This window comes from Callithrix jacchus, chromosome 10, assembly GCF_049354715.1.
Source record: "Callithrix jacchus isolate 240 chromosome 10, calJac240_pri, whole genome shotgun sequence".
NCBI lineage: Eukaryota > Metazoa > Chordata > Mammalia > Primates > Cebidae > Callithrix > Callithrix jacchus.
This window is the reverse complement of record NC_133511.1, coordinates 93790409-93811455: the sequence shown is the minus strand read 5'-3', so window position 1 is coordinate 93811455 and position 21047 is coordinate 93790409. Positions and strand designations below refer to the sequence as shown.

General features: G+C 37.2%; 1 protein-coding gene across 1 annotated transcript in view; it reads right to left on the bottom strand.

Annotated features, from left to right (window-relative positions):
* Nucleotides 1-8101: 8101 nt before the first annotated feature.
* Nucleotides 8102-21047, bottom strand: part of METTL15 (methyltransferase 15, mitochondrial 12S rRNA N4-cytidine) — a 287618-nt gene continuing 274672 nt past the window's right edge. Inside the window, exon 10 of the transcript XR_013522912.1 lies at nt 8102-8205. The gene's annotated coding sequence lies outside the window, so the exon portion shown is untranslated. The remainder of the gene's footprint in view (nt 8206-21047) is intronic.

Genomic DNA, 21047 nt, shown 5'->3' with positions numbered 1-21047 from the left:
AGAGACTCTTGTCTCTTTTCTTAATTTTTCCCAGAATATCTCTCTCTCTCTCTCTCTCTTCCTCCTCCTCCTCCTCCCTCTGTGTGCTGAGCTGTGTGCTGGAGAAGAGATGACACAGGTACTCCTGTGTTCACCAAGATTGTCAGGCCTGAAGCTGGTATAGCACTGGGTCTTGCCAAAGCTTGATGTAATCACTACCTGGTTACTGCCTATGTTCACTCAAGACTCTAGGGCTCTTACAATCAGCAGGTGGTAAAGCCAACCAGTCTTGTATCCTACCCTTCAGGGCAATGGTCTCTCCTCTGGCCGAGGCTATGTCCAGAAATGTCATCCAAGAGCCAAGGCCTGGAATTGGTAACCCGAAGAGCCCACTTGGTACTCTACCCCACTATGACCAAGCTGGTAGCTAAGCTACAACACAAAGTCTTCCTTAGTCTCCTCTCTTCTTCTGTCAAGCAGAAGCAGTTTCTTCTTGTAGCCACCACAGCTGTGACTATGCTAGGTCACACCTGAAGCCAATACATCTCAGTCTCACCCAAGGCCCATGGTATGTACTCCCTAGTAACCACTGATGATTATTCAGGACCCAAGGGCTCTTTAGTCAACAAGTGATGAATCCTGCCAGAACTAGGTTCTTCCCTTCATGGCAGCAGAATCCCTTTTGGCCCAGGGTATATCTAGAAATGTTGTCCTGGACCACAAGCCTGGAAAGGGGCCTCATGACTCTGCCTGGTCCCCTGTATTACTGTGACTGAGTGGATGTCCAAGTTGTAAGACAAGGTCCTCTTTACTTTCCCTCTCTTCTTCTCACATGGAAGGAAGTGGTATCTTTTGAAGCTGTGAGCTATACTGCCTTGGGTTCAGAGAGGTGTGATACAAGCAATCCTTTAGCTGCCTTGGCTGGTGTCTCACTAGGTTACACGCTCCCCCAAGTCCATTTACTTCAAGCAAAGCACAGCATTAGGACTTGCCTAGAAGTTGCAGGCCCTTTGGCCTAAAACGCCTTTCAAGTTTATTTAGAGCCCCAAAGCACTTTAGCCCATAGTGGCAAGGCTTGCTGAAACTTAAGTTCTGACCACTGGGATGTGCGATTTCCCTCTGGCTAGGGCTGGTCTGAGTGTTCTTTCCATAGTCTTGGCTCAGATCTGCAGCACTGAGTTCCAATGCAATGTTCCACATTTACTGCACTTTCCCAGCCCTAATTGCCACAGATTCTCTCTCTGCACCATGTAGCCACTGCAAAAAGATGGGAGAGGGGTGGTGTTGACAATTCAAGACTGTCTTTTCTACCTTTTTCAAATGCCTCTTTCAGCAATATAAAACGAAAACCAAGTACTGTGATTGCTCACCTGATTTTTTGTGCTTATGAAGGTGCTATTTTGTTGTTAAATTTGCTGTTCCTGCAGAGAGGACAATTCAGCCATCTTGCTCTGCCTCTGGTTAGGTTTTTCATTAGCCCCATCTAACTATGGCATCCACCTCTAGTCAATATTCTATCATCCATCTTCAAAATAGACCCACTGAAAAGAACCACTTCACCTGCATGAAACGAAGTAATCCAGCAATCCCATTTTACTGAGACATAAAGAAAGAAAGTAAAATGGGCCACAGATCAGGTAAAGGTGCTATAATAAAGCTCGTGTACTTTTCTCACAGGAACGCTCTTGGAGGTAACAGTTGGAGTCAATTTGCTTGTATTTTAGGCACAAGTTTAACAAGCGTGATTGTCTGGTTTCCCAGTTCAAGGAATCCCAGAGGCAGCAGGTCATCAGAGAGACACACACTGGCAGTATCAAAGAGTGACAGCTGGCAGTATCAAAGACTGACAGCTGGCAGCCTGAGAGTTGATGAAGAGGACAGAAAAACTCTGAAAAGTTGATACCAGAACTCCAAACCGGATCCCCCACAGGTTCAAACACAGAGCCCTGCACTCAATAGGCTCTATTAAAGCCCGTTAGAATAATTTATGATTGAGTCATCAAGACAAGATCAAATTAGAATGTTCTATTTAATAAAGCAAGGAAGTATATATATATTTTTTCAAAGATGTTCACCAAAAATAGTTTAGATGAACCTATTTTTATACATATGAATTTTGTAACCAGAACAACTCATTTCCTTAATGTTCCAGATTGAGAGTTGACATTTGACTGTACACTGGTCATGTTCCAATTTTAATCCTAAGCCACCTGCCCCTCAATGGCCAGGGAGCCACATGCAGGAAACACAAAGGCATTATGCTAATACTAGCCTAAGTTTAACAAAATTAGGTAGGTAAATCTGTCCCCCCCCTTCAAGAAAAATTACACACTGCCACTCCAACCTCAAATTTAAACTTCAGAGTTATCTATGCTATCGCCTGCTGCCAATCATATGTAACAGTATGTTAGCATGTGTGCTGAACAACTTTAAATCAGTTTCAGCAGACTACTTAAGAAGACATTCTTCTAATCTAACAATCTGAACTGTTTGTGATTCGATTTATCTTTGAATCCTTTGAAGCAGCTTCTCAAGAAATCAAATAATTGCCATCCAATATTACTGAACTCTTGAACCTGGAAGAAAAAGACAATAGATTGGAACCTACAATATAGAGCAAAGACTACCATAAGTGCTACTTTATTTTGCATAATTCTGCAAATATTAACAATGGAAAAATCAGTGTCACCAACATCAGAGTAAACTTGAGATAAGAATTCTGCTGAACAGAATGCTTTTTATGCCTTTTACATATGTCTAAGACATAGTCCTGCATCCAGAGTTAGCATGTGCAACATCCCTGTTCTCTCTCATAACCATGGAAGATATTAAAAGTCAAGAAAAGTGTTTTATTCTCACTGAGCCCAGACATAGTCTCAGAATCCTTTACAACAGAGGGCTCCAAATAGCTGTAATTAATAAACTCATAGTGGTGGTTTTATTACAGATGGCATGGATGGGGGGAAGTAAAGCAATAGTATTTTCTCTTTTTATCTCAATAAATGATTCTTTCCAAAGATGTTACAGAGGTTTGGGTTTCCTGTGGTCACATATTTCCATCTACATGTAATGGGTCTTCCTATGTAATAGAAGCTATAAAGACAAAACTGCATTTGCTAACTTTCCACCCTGTTTCAGGTTCCACCAAAAGACAATGGCCTTGCAGGAAGATATTGGAACTCCTGGCAAACACAGGGTTGGAGGAGTTTGTTTCTCCTGAGGCACCTGGTGGCAAAGTTCTACAGTCCAGTCCCTGGTACCAAAGTCACAAAAGAGCAAAATATCTGTGGCAGCCAGATTTATTTTTAACGAGTTCCTTATGGTGCTTGGGCAATTCATTGGACTGTATTATTTCTGAATGAGGCAATTCACCTATATTTGGTTTTACTCTTAGATACAGGCAAGAGGGGCTCCAGTTCTGAACCCAACATGGTAGAGGTTCCTCACTGACTTTACCTTTTACAGTGAGGAGTGAGGAGTATATGAGAATAAGGAGACATACTTAATTAGCACTCTAGCCCCAGATGATGCCCTGGGAAACATGGACCCATTTTCTTTAGCCAAATGGCCCTAAGCTTGCTTGCAGGGTCTGTATGAATCTCTTTCCTGAGACCATTCTTTTGAGATGTCCCACTCCACCAGTGTGGGCACCTTCGGGTCTGACAGTGACCACAGGGCAACTTGTTGCCAAGGGTATGATAGAGCTTGGACACGTGGGCTGTAGTGTTCACATACATGCACACAAGGGGCTTACAGGACAGAATGAGCCAGAGGTGGGCAGAGAAGGGCTGGGAACCTGGGTTGGGAACTGAGGCTATGCTTTCCCCAAGGCACTGTGCTTTGGTGAGAAACCCAGAGAAGTCTATTGTAAAGTCAATCTTGACTTTTCAGGTCATTTCAGAGGTACATTTCTTTTTTTTTTTTTTTTTTTTTTTTTGAGACGGAGTTTCGCTCTTGTTACCCAGCCTGGAGTGCAATGGCGTGATCTCGGCTCACCGCAACCTCCACCTCCTGAGTTCAGGCAATTCTCCTGCCTCAGCCTCCTAAGTAGCTGGGATTACAGGCATGCGCCACCATGCCCAGCTAATTTTTTGTATTTTTAGTAGAGATGGGGTTTCACCATGTTGACCAGGATGGTCTCGATCTCTTGACCTCGTGATCCACCTGCCTCGGCCTCCCAAAGTGCTGGGATTACAGGCTTGAACCACCGTGCCTGGCCCCAGAGGTACATTTCTTAAAGGAGAATAGTAAGTATTTTATTTAACGGTTTGAAGATTAGATTTAACTTTTAAATATTTAGACATATGTTATGTGGGTTTCTACTTATACTTTTATCCCAGGCCCACAAATGTTAGAAATAAGATTGCTTAGTTTTTTCTCCCTCCTATAAATTCTGTGAGCTACCATGTACCCAATAATAAAAGCCCTTTCTGCCTAAGCTACCTAACATGGATTCTGTTTCCTAACACCAAGAATCCTGGCTACTACAGCTGCCTAGAAGTTTAGAAGGAGATGCTATTGTCCTTTTCTTATACTTAAGTCTGTATCAGCTCAAGGAATTGATATAGACTTCATCAGATCAACTCTTCCAGTATCAGCTATAGCTTCTATTTGTTGTGAGTGACTCTTGCCATTCCCAAGGCTCTGTACTGTAGTAGAAAGAGTACTGAAGTTTGAATGAGAGTGTGGGTTGGAGACCTAGCTATGCACTCACCAGTTGTGCCACTTTGAACAAGTCATTTTTAACCTCTCTGAAACTATTTTCTCAACTGAGGATTGAATAAGATAATGTGTATACATATTCTTCATTGAAAAGCACTGAGCAAATGTAACATTTCCATTTCTAATGTTGGAACTAAGAAAATAGCTACTAATAGCTGGATTCATAGGTATGTTCCCTGCAGTGTGTTCTCAGATACCTTTTCTTTCATTTCCTTCAAAAACCTCTGCTCCAGCTACTTCTGCCTAAATAACCAATTCTACTGTCCTAACTATGACTCCATTAGAAAATATTTCTAGAAAGTCATTCAGATGTTTCCATTCGCCAATTCCATTTTGGCACTGCAAGTTCTAACTCTGTATACTACAGAAAACCATTTCTTTCTTGCTCGCTATTTAAGGTCTTCAAGAACTTGTCAAGTATTATTATGTCATATTCACCCTACTCTGGGATTTAATCATATACTTCATCCACTTCAAAACATATTCATTTTCTGGAGTGCCCAGTGACATGATCCACAATAGCAGAGAGAAAGATTCAAGCACTTAAGTTCCTCTTGGATTTTCTTGATTTTCTGAATCTTAAGGAATCTTCTACAGTTAGTCCTACAGCAATGCAAGCTTCAAATAGCTTTCACAACATAATGTATTTTCTTTTCATTGTTTTTCAGATTAAGAATCTACTACAACAGTAGTCTATGCAAGCAGGAAAATGAGCTTTCTGTGGCTTATAATCTTGGAAATTTTGATGGCATCCTTCGATTAAATGCCTAAGTATCTATGATGATATCAACAAAACTGCACTAATTTTTATTTTCAAAAGATTTGTCTAGTTTCCAATTTTCTTCACCAGATAGTTCTGTGAAGTTCTCATAAACAAAAAGTAAATGATTGAACAAAAAATTGAAACTGTAGGACCATTTGAAAAACATGGCATCAAATAGATGAAACTGCATAGATCCTGGGAGAAAATGCGTTGAACTTTGAAACAATATTGCCATAGGTGCTGCGGCTGGGAGCTTGGGTGTGTTGGCTCTATTCCTTGCCCTTCTTCAGATCAGCTCTCTATCATAGCAGGGGCCTGAGCCCTGGGCTCTATATTTCCCAGATAAGCTGTCTTCTAATTGAGTTTTCAAAAGGGAGGCACAGGCAGGAGACTGAACAGGTTGGGAGAGAGAAGTTAGGGTATATCCCTTCCGCTGGCTTGCATTAAGTACCTTCTCAGAAGTTGCTTTCCCTGTATGTTTCCTGCTCCTTGCTTTTATTGCTTGGTGAGTTTGTCTTAGCTCCAGGTTCCATCAGGTAACCCCTGCTCCTGAACAGTAACACTGCCTACATCTTTTATCTTTCGAGCATAGAATTGTGGATTCTGCTGTTTAATTCTGGTTTTCCTTAACACTCCCTCTTTGGCCCTCGCCAACTTCATCACCTGTATAATAATTTCTCTGAATTAAATTCACTCTGTTGAAAAGTCTTAAAGTGATTTCCACTTTCTTGGTTAGACTGATCGATATTATAATGCCTTGAACTTTGAAACAATGCATATAACCATTAGTGCACAAATAGAAATGTTAAGAAACTCTGCACTACATGATGTGGAACATAAATTCTAGAAAATCTGCCACAGCAAGAAGGCTAGATTAGAGGGACCACAGAAAATAATAAGAATCTACAGATTTGAGTGTCTTCTTTTTTTCTTTCTTCTTTCCAGGTGAAGCAATATCTAAGTGAGTATTGAGTGCACTGACAGTCACTACCCTATTTTAAATTCTGATCTTAGGCCACTAAGTTTATTGTCTAGTATGAGCCACATTGAGAAGTTCATTAGAACAGCTCAGAAACATTGCCTCCTATTCCTTCAAATCCATCTGACCAATCCTTTCTCTTCCATAAAAATGACCACTTCTATAGTCAGGAGAAAAGGGGCAGTACAAATGCTCAGCAATTCAGAAATCATGACTATTAGAATATAAGACCCATTTCATCCTTTTACTTCAATAAGAGTGTTTTCTATGTGGAGAAACCACTGTGTAGATTTGCATATACATTATTTTGTTTTACCTATAAAAGTTATGTCCTGCAGGAAATGAATATAAAAGTGGAAATGCGTCTTTCCAAACTCAGTTTATAAAACATCTTAGTCTAAAGCTTAGTTTGTAAAAAAGAATTTTAAACAATTTTGGGGAAAGACTACTATCACTTTCAGGGAGGCTAAAATTAAATGAGGAAGAATGGTAATTAGGAGGCAAAAGAAGAAAAACTACTAAATATCTGTTCTGATGAAATAGATATGTGGCTAGTTGAGCCCATATATAAATGGGTATCCTATTCCAGTTTGAGACAAAGATGGAAAACCACTTTAGTAGTATTTTTTGTCTCAAAAGGAAAACATATTTGTTACCAAAAAAAACTTTTAATTGTATTGAAGTTTACAAATAATATTAGGGGATATATTATATTTTATGCATATAGATACACAGATACTTATAGATAGTATAACGATTACTATAGTGAAGGCTATTAACATATATAACATTCATAGTTACTATTGTATATGTGACAAGAGCCACTAAAATTTACTCATTTAACAAGATCTCTAATGCAATACAATTTTTAACTTTAGTACTCATGTTCTCCTTTAGCTCTCCAGACTTGTTCATTCTATGTATCTGCTATTGTATATTCTTTAACCTAAATCTCCCCTTTTCTTCTCCCCTGACCTCCAGCCCTGGTACCAATGTTTCATTCTCTGTCCCTGTGCTTCTAAGCTCTCTTTTTAATATATTTTACATATGAGTAAAATCATGCAATATTTTTCTTTCTGAGTTTGGTTTATTTCACTTAATGCAATGTCTTCCATATCCAGTCATACTGTGGCAAATGTCAGAATCTCCTTTTTTAAGGCTGAATAACCTTCCATTATTCCATATATATCCCACTAATATGGAAAGTGATATATGTATAACCTTAATTATATATCGCCATAACAGAAAATGTGAGCTCTTGCTATATAAATAAATAAATAAAATATGGAAAACATTTTATTTTCTTTATTCATCTTTCATTTCCATATTTTGACCATTGTAAATAATGCTGCAATAATTGGGCATATAGACATCCTTATGATGTGGTAATTTCATCTCTTTTGGGTATATACCCAGAAGAGAGACTGCTGGGTCATAAGGTAGTTTTACTTATTTCTTTGGAAAACTCTCTACAGTTTTCCAAAATGCCTATACCAATCTACATTACCACCAGCAATATACTACAGTTTCCCTTTCTCCATACCTTCACTAACATTTCTTATCCCTAATTTTTTTAATAATAAAAATTAAAAAAATTTTTACAGGTGTGAGGTGATATCTCTTAATTGTTTTAATTTGCATTTTCCTCATGATTAATGCTATAGAGTACCTTTTCATATAGCTGCTGGCCATCTTTATGTCTTCTTTAAGGAAATGTCTGTTCAAGTCCATTGGCCATTTTTAAATCAGCTTATTTGTTTTCCTGCAATTGAGTTGTAAAAGTTCTTTATAAATTTTGGATATTAACCCCTCATCAGATAGGTAGTTTGCAATTATCATTTCCCAGTTCAGAAAGTTGCCTTTTCATTTTGTTGAGTGTTGTGTCTGCTGTGCAGATTTTTAGTTTAATGTCGTCCCATTATTTATTTATGTATTTATTTGGTAGCCTGAGCTTTTGGTGTGATATTTTAAAAGAATAATTGTCAAGGCCAAGGTCAAAGAGCTTTTCTCCTATGTTCTCTTCTAGGAATTTTAGAGCTTCAAGTCCTGTATTTATTTAGGTCTTTTATCCATTTTGAGTTGATTTCTGTGCATGCTATAAGGGTTGAATTTCATTCTTTGGTATACAGAAATCCAGTTTTCCCAACATTATTTATTAAAGAGACTATTGTGCCCCCTTTTTGACCCCTTAATGCTCTTGTTGAAAATTAGTTGTCCACATATGTTTGAATTTACATCTGGGCTTTCTATTCTGCTCCCTTTGTCTGTTTCTGTTTTTATACCTGTATTATGCTATTTTTATAATGATATCTTTGTAATATAATTTTAAACCAAGTTGTAATGCCTCCAACTTTTTTAATATTTATTTAGCTATTTGCAATTTTTGTAGTCCCATATGAATTTTAGAATTTTCTTTTGTTTCTGTGAAGAACACTAAAATTTTGATAGGGATTATGTTAAATATTACTTTGGGTAGTATGAATATATTAACAATATTAATCATTCTTATTCATGAATATTGAGATATCTTTCCATTTATCTGTGTTCAAATAATTTCATTAGTGTTTTATAGTGTTCAATGTATAAATCTTTCACCTCCTTGGTTAAATTTATTCCTAGCTATTTTTTGAAACTATTGTAAATGGAATTTTAAAAATTCTTTTCTTTAGTAAGGTTTTTTTAAATGTATAGAAATGCTCCTGATTTCTGTATATTGATTCTGTGTCCTGTAACTTTACTAAAATCATTTATTAGTTCTTACAGTTTTCATGGAATCTTTGGGGTTTTCTACCTAGAATCATGTCATCTAAAAATAAAAATGATTTTACTTTTGCTTTTCCAATTTGCATATCTTTTATTTCTTTTTCCTGTATAATTGTTTCATGGCCTAACATTTGATATATCCTGGAGAATGTCCCATAGTTAATAAAAGAGAATGTATATTCTGCTGCTGTTGGATGAAATATTCTATAGGTTTGTTAGGTCCATTTGGTTTAAAGTGTAATTCAAGTCCAGTATTTCCTTGTTAATTTTGTGTCATTGCTGTAAGTTTTCTTACAAAAAAAATACTTGCAAATATAAAGGAAAAATTAATTTGTTCAGAAATACATACTGAAACATTTTAAGGTATTTACTTCAAGATTTGCTATATATGTATACATGTGTATTGTTTGTGCATGTGTTTGAAAACCATATATTTATTATAAAATTGAAATGATGCTCTCAATATAATGTTTTATATTACATATTTAATATTACAAAATATTACATGGGCTTTTCCACATCATTAAGTAGTCTTTGTGACTACTTAATGTGATTTTGATAGCTCTATGACACTTTACCATATTATCATTTACTTATCCATTTCCCTATTATTAAATACTAGGTTTTCCCCAATTTTTATTAATTATTGTTTTATAATTAATATATTTAAAATTTGTTCTTATACATGATTATTTCCTTATAATAATTTCTGAAGTGGAAATGGTGGAGTGAAGTTTGTGCATAAAGTTAAGCTGACAGGACATCAAGTCCATATAATAGAGAGAGAAAAGCTTGAAACAGAAATAGACGTGGTTTTAGCCAGCATGATTTTCTTGTTGTTGTTGTTTTTAATTTAATGTAATTATATTTTACGTTCTGGAATTCATGTGCAGGACATGCAGGTTTGTTACTTAGGTAAACTTGTGCCCTGGTAGTGTACTGTACCTATCAACCCATCACTGAAGTATTAAACCCTGCATGCATTGGCTATTTATCATGATATTTAGCGCTCAAACCCCTGCACCGACAGGCCCCAGTGTGTATTGTTGCCCTAACCTGTGTCTGTGTATTCTTATAGTTTAGCTCCCACTTATAAGTGAGAATATGTGGTGTTTGGTTTTCTGTTCCTGCATTAGTTTGCTGAAAATAATGGCTTCCAGCTCTATCCATTTCCCTGCAAAGGACACAATCTCATTCCTTCTTATGGCTGCATAGTATTCCATGGTCTATAAATGCCCCATTTTCTTTATCTAGCCAATCACTGATGGGCATTTGGGTGATTCAATGTCTTTGCTATTATAAGTAGTGCTGCAGTGAACATATCCATGCATTTATCTTAATAACACAATGATTATATTCCTTTGGGTATATATCCAGTAATGGGATTGCTGGATCAAATGATATTTCTGGTTCTAGGTATTTAAGGAATCACCACACTGTCTTCCACAATGGTAGAACTAATTTACATTCTCACCAGCAGTGTAAAAGCATTCCTATTTCCCCACAGCCTCACCAGCATCTGTTGTTTCTTGACTTTTTAGTAATTGCCATTCTGACTGGTGTGGGTATCTCATTGCGGTTTTTATTTGCATTTTTTTATTGATTAGTGACACTGTGCTTTTATTCGTATTCTTGTTGGCCACATAAATGTCTTCTTTTGATAAGTTTCTGTTCATGTCCTTTGCCTGCTTTTTAGAGGGGTTGCTTTATTTTCTTTAAAATTAGTATAATTTCCTTATAGATGCTGGATATTAGACCTTTTTCAGAAGGATACATTTCAACAATTTTCTCCCATTCCACAGGCTATCTGTCTACTCTGATGATAGTTTCTTTTGCTCTGCAATTAGATCCTATTTGTCCATTTTTTATTTGGTTGCAAATGCTTTTGACATTTTCATCATGAAATCTGCCCATCCCTATGTCTTGAATACTATTGTCTAGATTTTCTTCCAGGGTTTTTATAGTTTTGGGTTCTACATTTAAGTATTTAATCCATCTCGAGTTAAATTTTTTAAGAGGTGTAAGGAATGAGTTCAGTTTCCCTCATGAACATTGATGCAAAAATCTTCAATAAAATACTGGCAAACTGAATCCAGAAGCACATCAAAAGCTTATCCACCACAATCAAGGTGGCTTCATCCCCAGGATGCAAGGCTGGTTCAACATATGCAAATCAATAAACATAATTCATCATATATACAGAATTAAAGACAAACACCTGATTATTTCAATAGACACAGAAAAGGCCTTTGATAAAATTCAACATTCCTTCATGTTAAAAACTCTCATAAATTAGGTATTGATGGGACATATCTCAAAATAATAAGAGCCATTTATGACAAACCCACAGCCAATATCATACTGAATGGGCAAAAACTGGAACCATTCCCCTTAAAAACTGGCACAAGACAAGGATGTCCTATCTCACCACTCCTATTCAACATAGTATTGGAAGTTCTGGCCAGGGCAATGGGGCAAGAGAAAGAAATAAAGAGTATTCAAATAGGAAGAGAAAAAGTTAAACTGTCCCTGTTTGCAGATGGCATGATCCTCTATCTATTTCATCTCAGCCCAAAAGTTTCTTAACCTTAAAAGCACCTTCAGCAAAGTCTCAGGATACAAAATCAACATGCAAAAATCACAAGCATTCCTGCACACCAACATTAGGCAAGCAGAGAACCAAATTATGAATGAAACAGCCATTTACAAATGCTACAAAGACAATAAAATACCTAGAAATATCGCTAACAAGGAAAATGAAGAATCTCTTCAAAAAGAACTACAAACCACTGCTCAAGGAAATGAGGGGACACAAACAAATGAACAATACTGTAAAAATGGTCATACTGCCCAAAGTAATTTATAGATTCAATGCTATTCCCATTAAACTACCATTGACATTCTTCACAGAATTGAAAAAAACTATTTTAAAATTCATATGGACCAAATAGAGCCTGGATAGCCAAGACAATCCTAAGCAAAAAGACAAAGCAGGATGCATTGTGCTACCTGACTCTAAATGGTACTACAAGGCTACATTAATTAAAACAGCATGGTACTAGTACAAAAACAGACACATTAACCAATATAACAGAATAAAGATCTCAGAAATAAAACTGCACACTTACAATCATCTGAACTTTCTTCAACAAACCTGAAAAAAGCTAGCATAGTTTTCATAATTGAATTTGAGAGGTAGGTGTGCCAAAGCATTAATTAAAATAGTGGTTATGTATTTCCAACAATCGTTTGAAATGGGAGTTTAAACTAAAGACTAGTAAAGCTACAGCAGTTCTTCATAACGTGCTGCAAAATATTCATCATGTGAGATTTTCATAGGTGTTAACACTTCAAATATGTTCTAAGGTATAGTGATTTTGGGAGATACAAATTTAGAGTCAAACAGAATTTGTTGCTATTGCATTTTACTGCAGGTCTTCCCAGAGTCCTTAATGTTCTTATATGCTTTTAAACATACAAAAAGGAGAATATTATATGGAACAGTTTCCATATTTATTTGGCCACAAAAACAGGTCAAATGAGTAGGTCTTGCTCATCTACATTGTCTACATTATCTCTGCAGTGCACTAAGTACTTTGAGAAAAAAGTGTTCTGTGGAACAGAAGACTGAGCAAAATTACTCTGAATGGAATTGAGAACAAGTAAATTGTAGTTAAGGCCAAATGGAAAAATCATGTCAAAATAAGTTAGATCAAATTTAATGGTCACATAGACAAGTATTGCATGTCTTGAAATCTTGCTTTTAATTTCCATTCCTTATTTATCTCTTTAAAAACAGTGATTGATCTATACTTTTGTTAGTGCATTGCTCTAAATAAAAGTAATATTTGGCAGATGGTGAACTTAATCTCGTCGTGACATGCTTTTGAGGAGAGCATATAATATAGTGAAAAAGTCCTGGAACAGGAGTTAGGACAAAGTGGCCAGCTTTGCCACTAGCTAGTTTTGTGAGCTTAGAACATTAACCCAAGCTCTATGAGCTTCTGTTGGTACACCACAGATGTACAACCAATGTTTGTTCAATGAATGATTTAAACTAGATGTTCAGAAACTTTTAAATCATTCTTATTTTGTATCATTTATGGACTTGAAGATCTAACCAGCTTTTCTATGATTGGTTTTACAAATACTAAGCTCTGATGTAATCATAATCTCTAAGATTCACAGTATTTTTAATAATGATGCTATTATGAGGAAGACAGATCATTATTCAACTTCTTATTAACAATACAAAAATAAATGTGTCTCTGTCCTGTCTTTTGCCTGGGCAGACATTTGTGCTCCAAGGATCGGAGGTCTTGCTCATCTACATTTTCTACATTATCTCTGCAGTGCTACATTGGCCTATGATTTATTTGTCTTCTACAATACAGGTGTTTAACCTGGGGTTACTAAGCCCCAAAGGGTCTGTTATGGTCTGAATGTTTGTGTTCCCTCAAAATGTATATGTTGAAACCTAATCACCAATGTGATGGTGTTGGGGGTGGGAGCCACTGGGAGATGATCAGGCTATGAGAGCTCCACCCTAACAAATGGGATGAATGCCCTTATAAAATCATCCCCAGAGAGCTGTCTTGCTCGTCCCACCATATGAGGACACAGTAAGAAGGTGCCATCTATAAACCAGGAAGTAAGCCCTAACTCGACACCAAATCTGCTGGATCCTTGATCTTGGATTTCCCAGCCTCTAGAACTGTGAGTAATACATATCTATTATTTATAAACTATCCAATTTATGGTACATTTTGTTATAGCAGTAACAACTATTTATGGTAATTTTTTGTTATAGTAGACAGAATGAAGTATGGCAGGATTCTTGGACCCCATGGAATTGTGTGTAACAATTACTTTTTATGTGGACACATTTATTTTTCTGGAGAGAGACTCCATAGCTTTAAATAAATTTCCAAAATATATCTTCAATCCTTCAAAAGTTAAAAAAAGTATTGTGTATAGGTTTTATTTTCAGGATTTTTTTTCCTGTAGACCTTCTCTGTGGTCATGTTTTCTAAAGTTTTTGAATGAGTACATGAAGAATAAAACAAGCTATAAACTAAAGCTTATGTTTAACACAGTGGTCTGAGTTATTGCTACAGTAATTAACCCATCATCAGAATGTATAGGAGCAGAAAGCATAGAATACAAAAACAGCGTGGTTTAAAAAAAAATGAAGCTATTTAGAGGCATTTTTTATTCCTCTTTGCTTCCCCAAGCTTCTGTCCCTGCATAAGGAAAAATAAAATTACAAGAAAAATGTCCTAATGATATGTTATAAAAACAACTATGCCATTATTGACAAAAAAATGAGATAACAACTTTATCCCATTTCTTAGTCATGTTCCTGAAGTCCTTAAAAAGAAGTATTTCTGTGAAATGGTCCTGTGTCATCAGAGTATCTATGACATAGTTCATTGTGTGTGGTTTTTATGAGATTTCTGGGAAAACCTATCCATTGGATAGTTGGGCAATATTTCACCTAATCCTGACTAATTTTGGTCATGTATTATTTCCTATATGCTCCTGAGTTCCAAGACCCAAGTTATTAACCCCTATTCTAGATTCAAATCCCACATATACATACACCTCTGAACATCATTGTGTGACACTGATGATAAAAATATGGATGACAATGATAGCTAACACTGATTTAGTATCGAATATGTGCCTCACAGAAAGCGTTTGAGGTCATTACTATTATTAACAAGTTTACAGACAAGGAAACTAAATTGTCGAAAGTTAGGTAACTTATCCTGTAGCATAGAGCTAGCAAGTGGCCAAAGTAGGACTCACACTCAGTCATATTCCAGCACTGATCATGCTATTTGGCCCAAATAGCTAGTGTCAGACTTGAATTGAATTAAAGAACACCCAAGCCAGGGTCCACTGGAGGATCCACCAGAGAATTGCTTGGTATGTCTGGAAACCGCCCCCCCGCAACATGTGCTGTCAGAAACATCAAATGACTTAAAGTAGAGATCTTACAGTAACATTTAAATTGACTCCTGAACAATGAATAGAAGACGGATAAACAATAAGCAAGAATGTTCCAGGCAGACACAATGATTTATTTTCCTTTGGGTGGATGGTACTGGAGGCTACTCTGTTTCTGGTGAAATAACTCAGAAAGTCAAATATAAAAAAAATATTTTTTCATAGTGAAATAACTCAGAAACAGAAAGTCAAATATTATATCTTTCACTTATAAGTGGGAGCTAAATAATGTGTACCTAAAGGCATGGAGAATGGAATTACAGACATTGGAGACTCAGGAGGCTGAGAAAGCGGAAGGGGGTGAGGGATAAGAAATTACTTATTGGGTACAATGTGCACAATTTGGCTACGGCTAACTAAAAGCCCAGATATCACCACTATGCAATATATCCATATAACAAAACTGCATTTGTATCCCCTAAGTCTAAAAATTAGACTACAAATTAAAAATTTAAAAAGTTAAAAATGTTAAAATTAAAAAAAGAAGTTAAGCATTTAAATACAGCTCTTGCTTCTGGATACTTGCATCTGGCCACTGCCTCTGGAAGTGACAGATGCAAGGGTCCAAAAGCAAGAGCCAAAGTTGGGAAATTCCAAGTGATGAGTGTCACTAGAGTTCAAGGTAGGAGTGGTAGTGAGAGATGACAATGCAAAAGTAGTAAGTAGGGTGTAGATCCAGGAGGACATTGGGTGACATTTAAGGATTTAAACTTTATCCTGAAGTCAGAGAAGCAATGGAGACTATAAATTGGATAGGGAGTAGTGATTAGACTTACTTTGGCTACAGAGCAGAGAAGAAATGAAAGAGAGCCAAGGCTGAATGATAGCAAGGGGATCAGCTAGGAGGCTGTTTCAGCAATCCAGGCTATGGAAAGGAGATGCACTAGAAAGATATTTAGGAGGCAGAATCCACAGGTTGGATTGACTTGTTGCCACTGATGAGGGAAAAGAAGCAAGCAGAATGACATTCCAGGTTCTGGCTTAGTTGGCTTATGTTTAATGGTGACATTCCCTAACATGGAGACCTAAGTAATAGAAACAAATCTGTTCACAACTTTTTTGACCTATCTAGAATATTTCATAAATGTTCTAGAAACTACCAAAACACTCTTGAATAAGTCAGAGGCTTTATGCACATGAACAGAATGCTTGCTTCAGGTGAGAGTTTTTATATTTATTTTACATTCACTAACAAGAAAAAAAATAAGTCACTAAGTACATTTCTAAAAGTATGTTTTTATAGCTTAAAATTATTTTTTCATAGAGATCTTTAATTACAATGAAAGTAAAACAAAGTTGTTGCAGCGTGACTTATCTGAACTATCTTTGAAATATCTTGCTATCAAAGTAATTTGGCCTGAAGAGCTTACGAATTACAAAGGAATAGTGGTTCTTTTTAGTCACTCTGAACTAGTCAAATGAGGGTTAAGTCTTCATCAAAGCCAAATAAGTCCTTCCCTATGGAGTTCAGCAAGGGCCAAGTATAGGTCTGCTGTGCACTCTGAAGGCATTCAGCTATTTATCCCTGTGTGTGGGCTTGTATAGGCTTCACTGGTATTGCTGCTTACAGTACTCATTGAAAAGAAAAAAGATTGGAAAAGTTAAATACATGAGATAGAAATCATTAAAACAATTACTCACTAAAAGCACAGAGATAAAAACAGTATGGTCAATAAAAGGAAAAAACATAAATCACACAAATATGAGAGAGGACCAGAAAGTTCTCTTCTCTAAATTTGAAAAATTAAAATGATGAAACAAATTCTGAGTAATAATTACTAAAAGACAGATTAAGAGATTATTTCTTAATGGAAGTCTATGGGTAAAGTCCCCTCCAGATGACTGACTACCCCAGGCAGGTATTTGTGGACAGTAGCCATAGGCAGCTGATTCTTCTTTCAGGCAAGTCATAATGATTCCAGTAAAGATAATCAATTCCCTAATTTAGGCATTTTATTAAATTGAAACCACAAACATGGCAGTCTCACATCCACTGAAATGTGTAGATTTTAGTCAAAATTAAAATGATAACATTTGCCACTGGCATGTCATTTATTTTAGGGAGAATTATATCAAGTACAAATCTATCTTTTACTCCAATGAAAACTTGCTGGCTATTTTTAAAACAGAGATTGGTAATGACTTCTTCTTGACAGCTGTTCACACTCACTAGTTTTTGTTCACTACATAGACTTAATGTCCTTTGTCCAATAAAAATCTTGTGATTAACAAGACAAGTAAGTCACTGCTCCTGAGTGTTTTCAGTTCCCTTCAATTCAATGGTGTTTGAGGGTGGTTACAGCGGAAATGCTTGTTTTTCCAGTTTCAGTCTTCTGAAAACGCATTGTAGTGGTTAGGACGCATTACAGGACCCATCTAAATTTAGCAAACATTTTCATTCCCTTGACCAAGCCCACCCACAACAGTGGATGGAACTTTGTTTTTAGCCACATTCATCTGGGTAATGTAAACCCCTCAGGTTCTGCATAGCCCACTGAGCAAGAAAGCTGAATGCAGAAATGTCAGGAAAATATGTAACCTTTGGACCTAAAGAGGGGTGAGAGATAGGGGTTAACTCAGACTCCACAGACAAATTAAAGTTGGTTTTAAACTGTTTTTCAACTTATCCACATCAGATCTCCTTTGTTTGCTCAGAAAGCCGCTGGAAGGATGACTAATTAGGGGAAACCAGCTTGATGTTTATCTGAGGTGCTGGACTCAGCAATCCCTGTGGTTCACATCTGAGTGGGAGGTCAGTCCAAGGTGTCATATCTCCCCTCTATGTTAATAACTTTGAGTGCAGTCATGCTTTCTTAAAGGTTTAAAAAATGTGAAAGCTTAAAGTGGAGTTTGGGTGACTGAAGTTGAATGGAAGCTGCCTTGTTTGGTATATGGCTGCCACAGAGAGAAAAAAAGAGAAAATATGCTTTAAAAATGAAACACATAGTAGATGATCAGTAAATGATGGCTGAATAAATAAACTGTAACCATTGAAATAAAAGGCCAAATCTGTCATCCCAAATCAAATCTGCATGGTGAGATTTCTCTTTCTTTACTGCTTAAGTGCAGGAAAGAATGTGAGGAGGGGGAGAAAAAGGGTGATCTAAGATTAGACAAATCCAGCTAATTGCAATAATTTATGTAAAGACCTATTATCTTAAAAGTTCATACAAGTATTATTTATTATGTTGTGGTATGTAGACATTTATTTTATGGCTTCAGGTATTCCCTTGCTAAATAGTTTGAGAAACATGACAAGCTATCATACTGATCATGTTAACCCAAGAAAAGTTTAGAAAAAGACTTTGGGGTTGTTTTTTTTCTTGTATATTTGTTTCAGTTCTTTGTAGATTCTGGATATTAGCCCTTTGCCAGATGGGTAGGCTGCAAAACAATTTTCCCATTCTGTTGGTTGCTGGTTCACCCTAGTGATTGTTTCTTTTTCTATGCAGAAGCTCTTAAGTTTAATCAGATCCCATTTGTCTATTTTGGCTTTTGTTGTCATTGCTTTTGGTATTTTAGTCATGAAGTCCTTGCCTATGCCTATGTCCTGAATGGTAAATTAGTTCAACCATTATGGAAGACAGTGTGGCCATTCCTCAAGGATCTAGAAATAGAAATACCATTTGACCCAGCAATCCCATTAATGGGTATATACCCAAAGGATTATAAATCATTCTATTATAAAGACACATGCACATGTATGTTCATTGCGGCACTGTTTACAATAGCAAAGACTTGGAACCAACCTAAATGCCCACCAAGGATAGACTGGATAAAGAAAATGTGGTACATATACATCATGGAATACTATACAGCCATAAAAAAGGATGAGTTCATGTCCTTTGCAGGGACATGGATGAAGCTGGAAACCATCATACTCAGCAAACTGACACAAGAACAGAAAACCAAACACCACATGTTCTCACTCATAAGTGGGTATTGAACAATGAAAACACATGGACACAGGAAGGGGAACATCACACACTGGGGTCTGTCAGGGGTTGGGTGGCTAGGGGAGGGATAGCAGTGGGTGGGGAGATTGGGGAGGGATAACATTAGGAGAAATACCTAATGTAGGTGACAGGAGGATGGATGCAGCAAACCACCACAGCATGTGATACCTATGTAACAATCTTGCAAGATTTACATGTGTATCCCAGAACTTAAAGTAAAATAAAAAAGAAAAAGAAAAAGACTTTGTGAATGACTTAATAACTAAATTGAATTTATGCATCCCAATATTTGTGCAAATTATACATAAAATTTTTTTAAATTTTGTTTTTGGCATTTCATTATCAATAAGGAGATGCATATTGATGGTAGATTAGAAAGCTTTTATACCTTAATATATGGAATTTATGTTAAGAAAGAAAGGTATGTAACAAAGTAAATGTGTATTAACCACTTGTGCGTGTATAAGGTGTGTATATGTCTCTACTATACTGTAGAATTAGAGGTTATGACAATTAGCTAATATTCTAATATATGTGCTATAAAGATAAATGATTGTTTAAAAACCCTCTTGAAAATTAGACACATTGATTCTTCTGTCTTATCTGTTCCAGAACTCCTAGGTGACTCTATCACAGTCCCTATTATCCTGTGACCTGCTGGTAATGGGAGATCCCTAGGGAAGACCCTGGAACATCTGGAGGCTGGAAAATGGCAACATAAAGGGAGGCTTTACCCAGCTTTGAATCCAGGCAATCCTGTTGGAAACAAAAGCAAGTGCTGGCATCTCCCAGAGAAGTTGATCATAACCCAGACATTATTCTTAATTTGAATGACCCTTTGCAGCACAAGAATATGCAAGTGTTGGGTGCATATTGATTTCCACTGGAAATTCATTGTGAGACTCTTATTACAAGCAGATATGGGACTTGGCAGACCCAGAAGGTAAAGAGTTCTTGGACAAACAGAGATGAGATCTCACTGTGTTGCCAGGTGGGTCTCAAACTCCTAGGTTCAATGATTCTCCCATCTCAGCCTCCCTAAGTGCTGTGATTAAGCATGAACCACCATACCCAGCATAACTACTGCATGTTAAAGATTCTGAGAATTTCTGTGGAAAAGAAATTTTACTTGAAACTTGCGGATCCCAAGATGGCCAAATAAGAGGCAGCTCCAGAAAGCAGCTCCCAGTGAGAGAGACGCAGAAGCTGAGTGGTCTCCACAATTCCAAACGAGCTACCAGGTTCATTTTGTGGGTCTGGTTGGACAGTGGGTATAAACCAAATAGGGCAAGTTAAAGCAAGGCGGAATACTGCCCCACCCAGGAGATGAGTGCAAATGACTGGAGGACTAGGGGATCTCCCACTCTGGGAATTTGCTTCAGATATAGCACTCCACCCAAGCCCTCTACAACCCACAGAAGAGAAGATCTTCTCCGGGCTGAAAACCCTCAGTGAGCTACCTGAACAGGGCAGAACAGCAACTTTGGCTGGCACCAGGGCTGTCAGCATAGATCTAGGCAGAAGCACTGGCTGACACAAAAGCCAGAAAGCCGGCTGGATGGAGCCACCCACCCCCTAGAAAGAAGGGGAACTGAAAACAGGGAAATAGCCCATAGGAGAGGACGGCTCCCCCCACCCCCGCACAAAACCCAGCAGGATAAAAGACTCTGATTCCAGAGTTTTGCACCCAGAACACCGGTTAGAGAGTGACCAGGAATGATCAAGCTCGGCAGGGGTAAGGTAAGCTGCCATTGCAGAAGCCGGCCTAATTTTCCTGAGTAAATAAAACACTCAGAAGCTCCACTGAATCCGTGGCAGCCCAGAAGTGCCTCTGAGGGCAGACAAAGGAAAGACTGCCTCCCCAAGCAGCTAC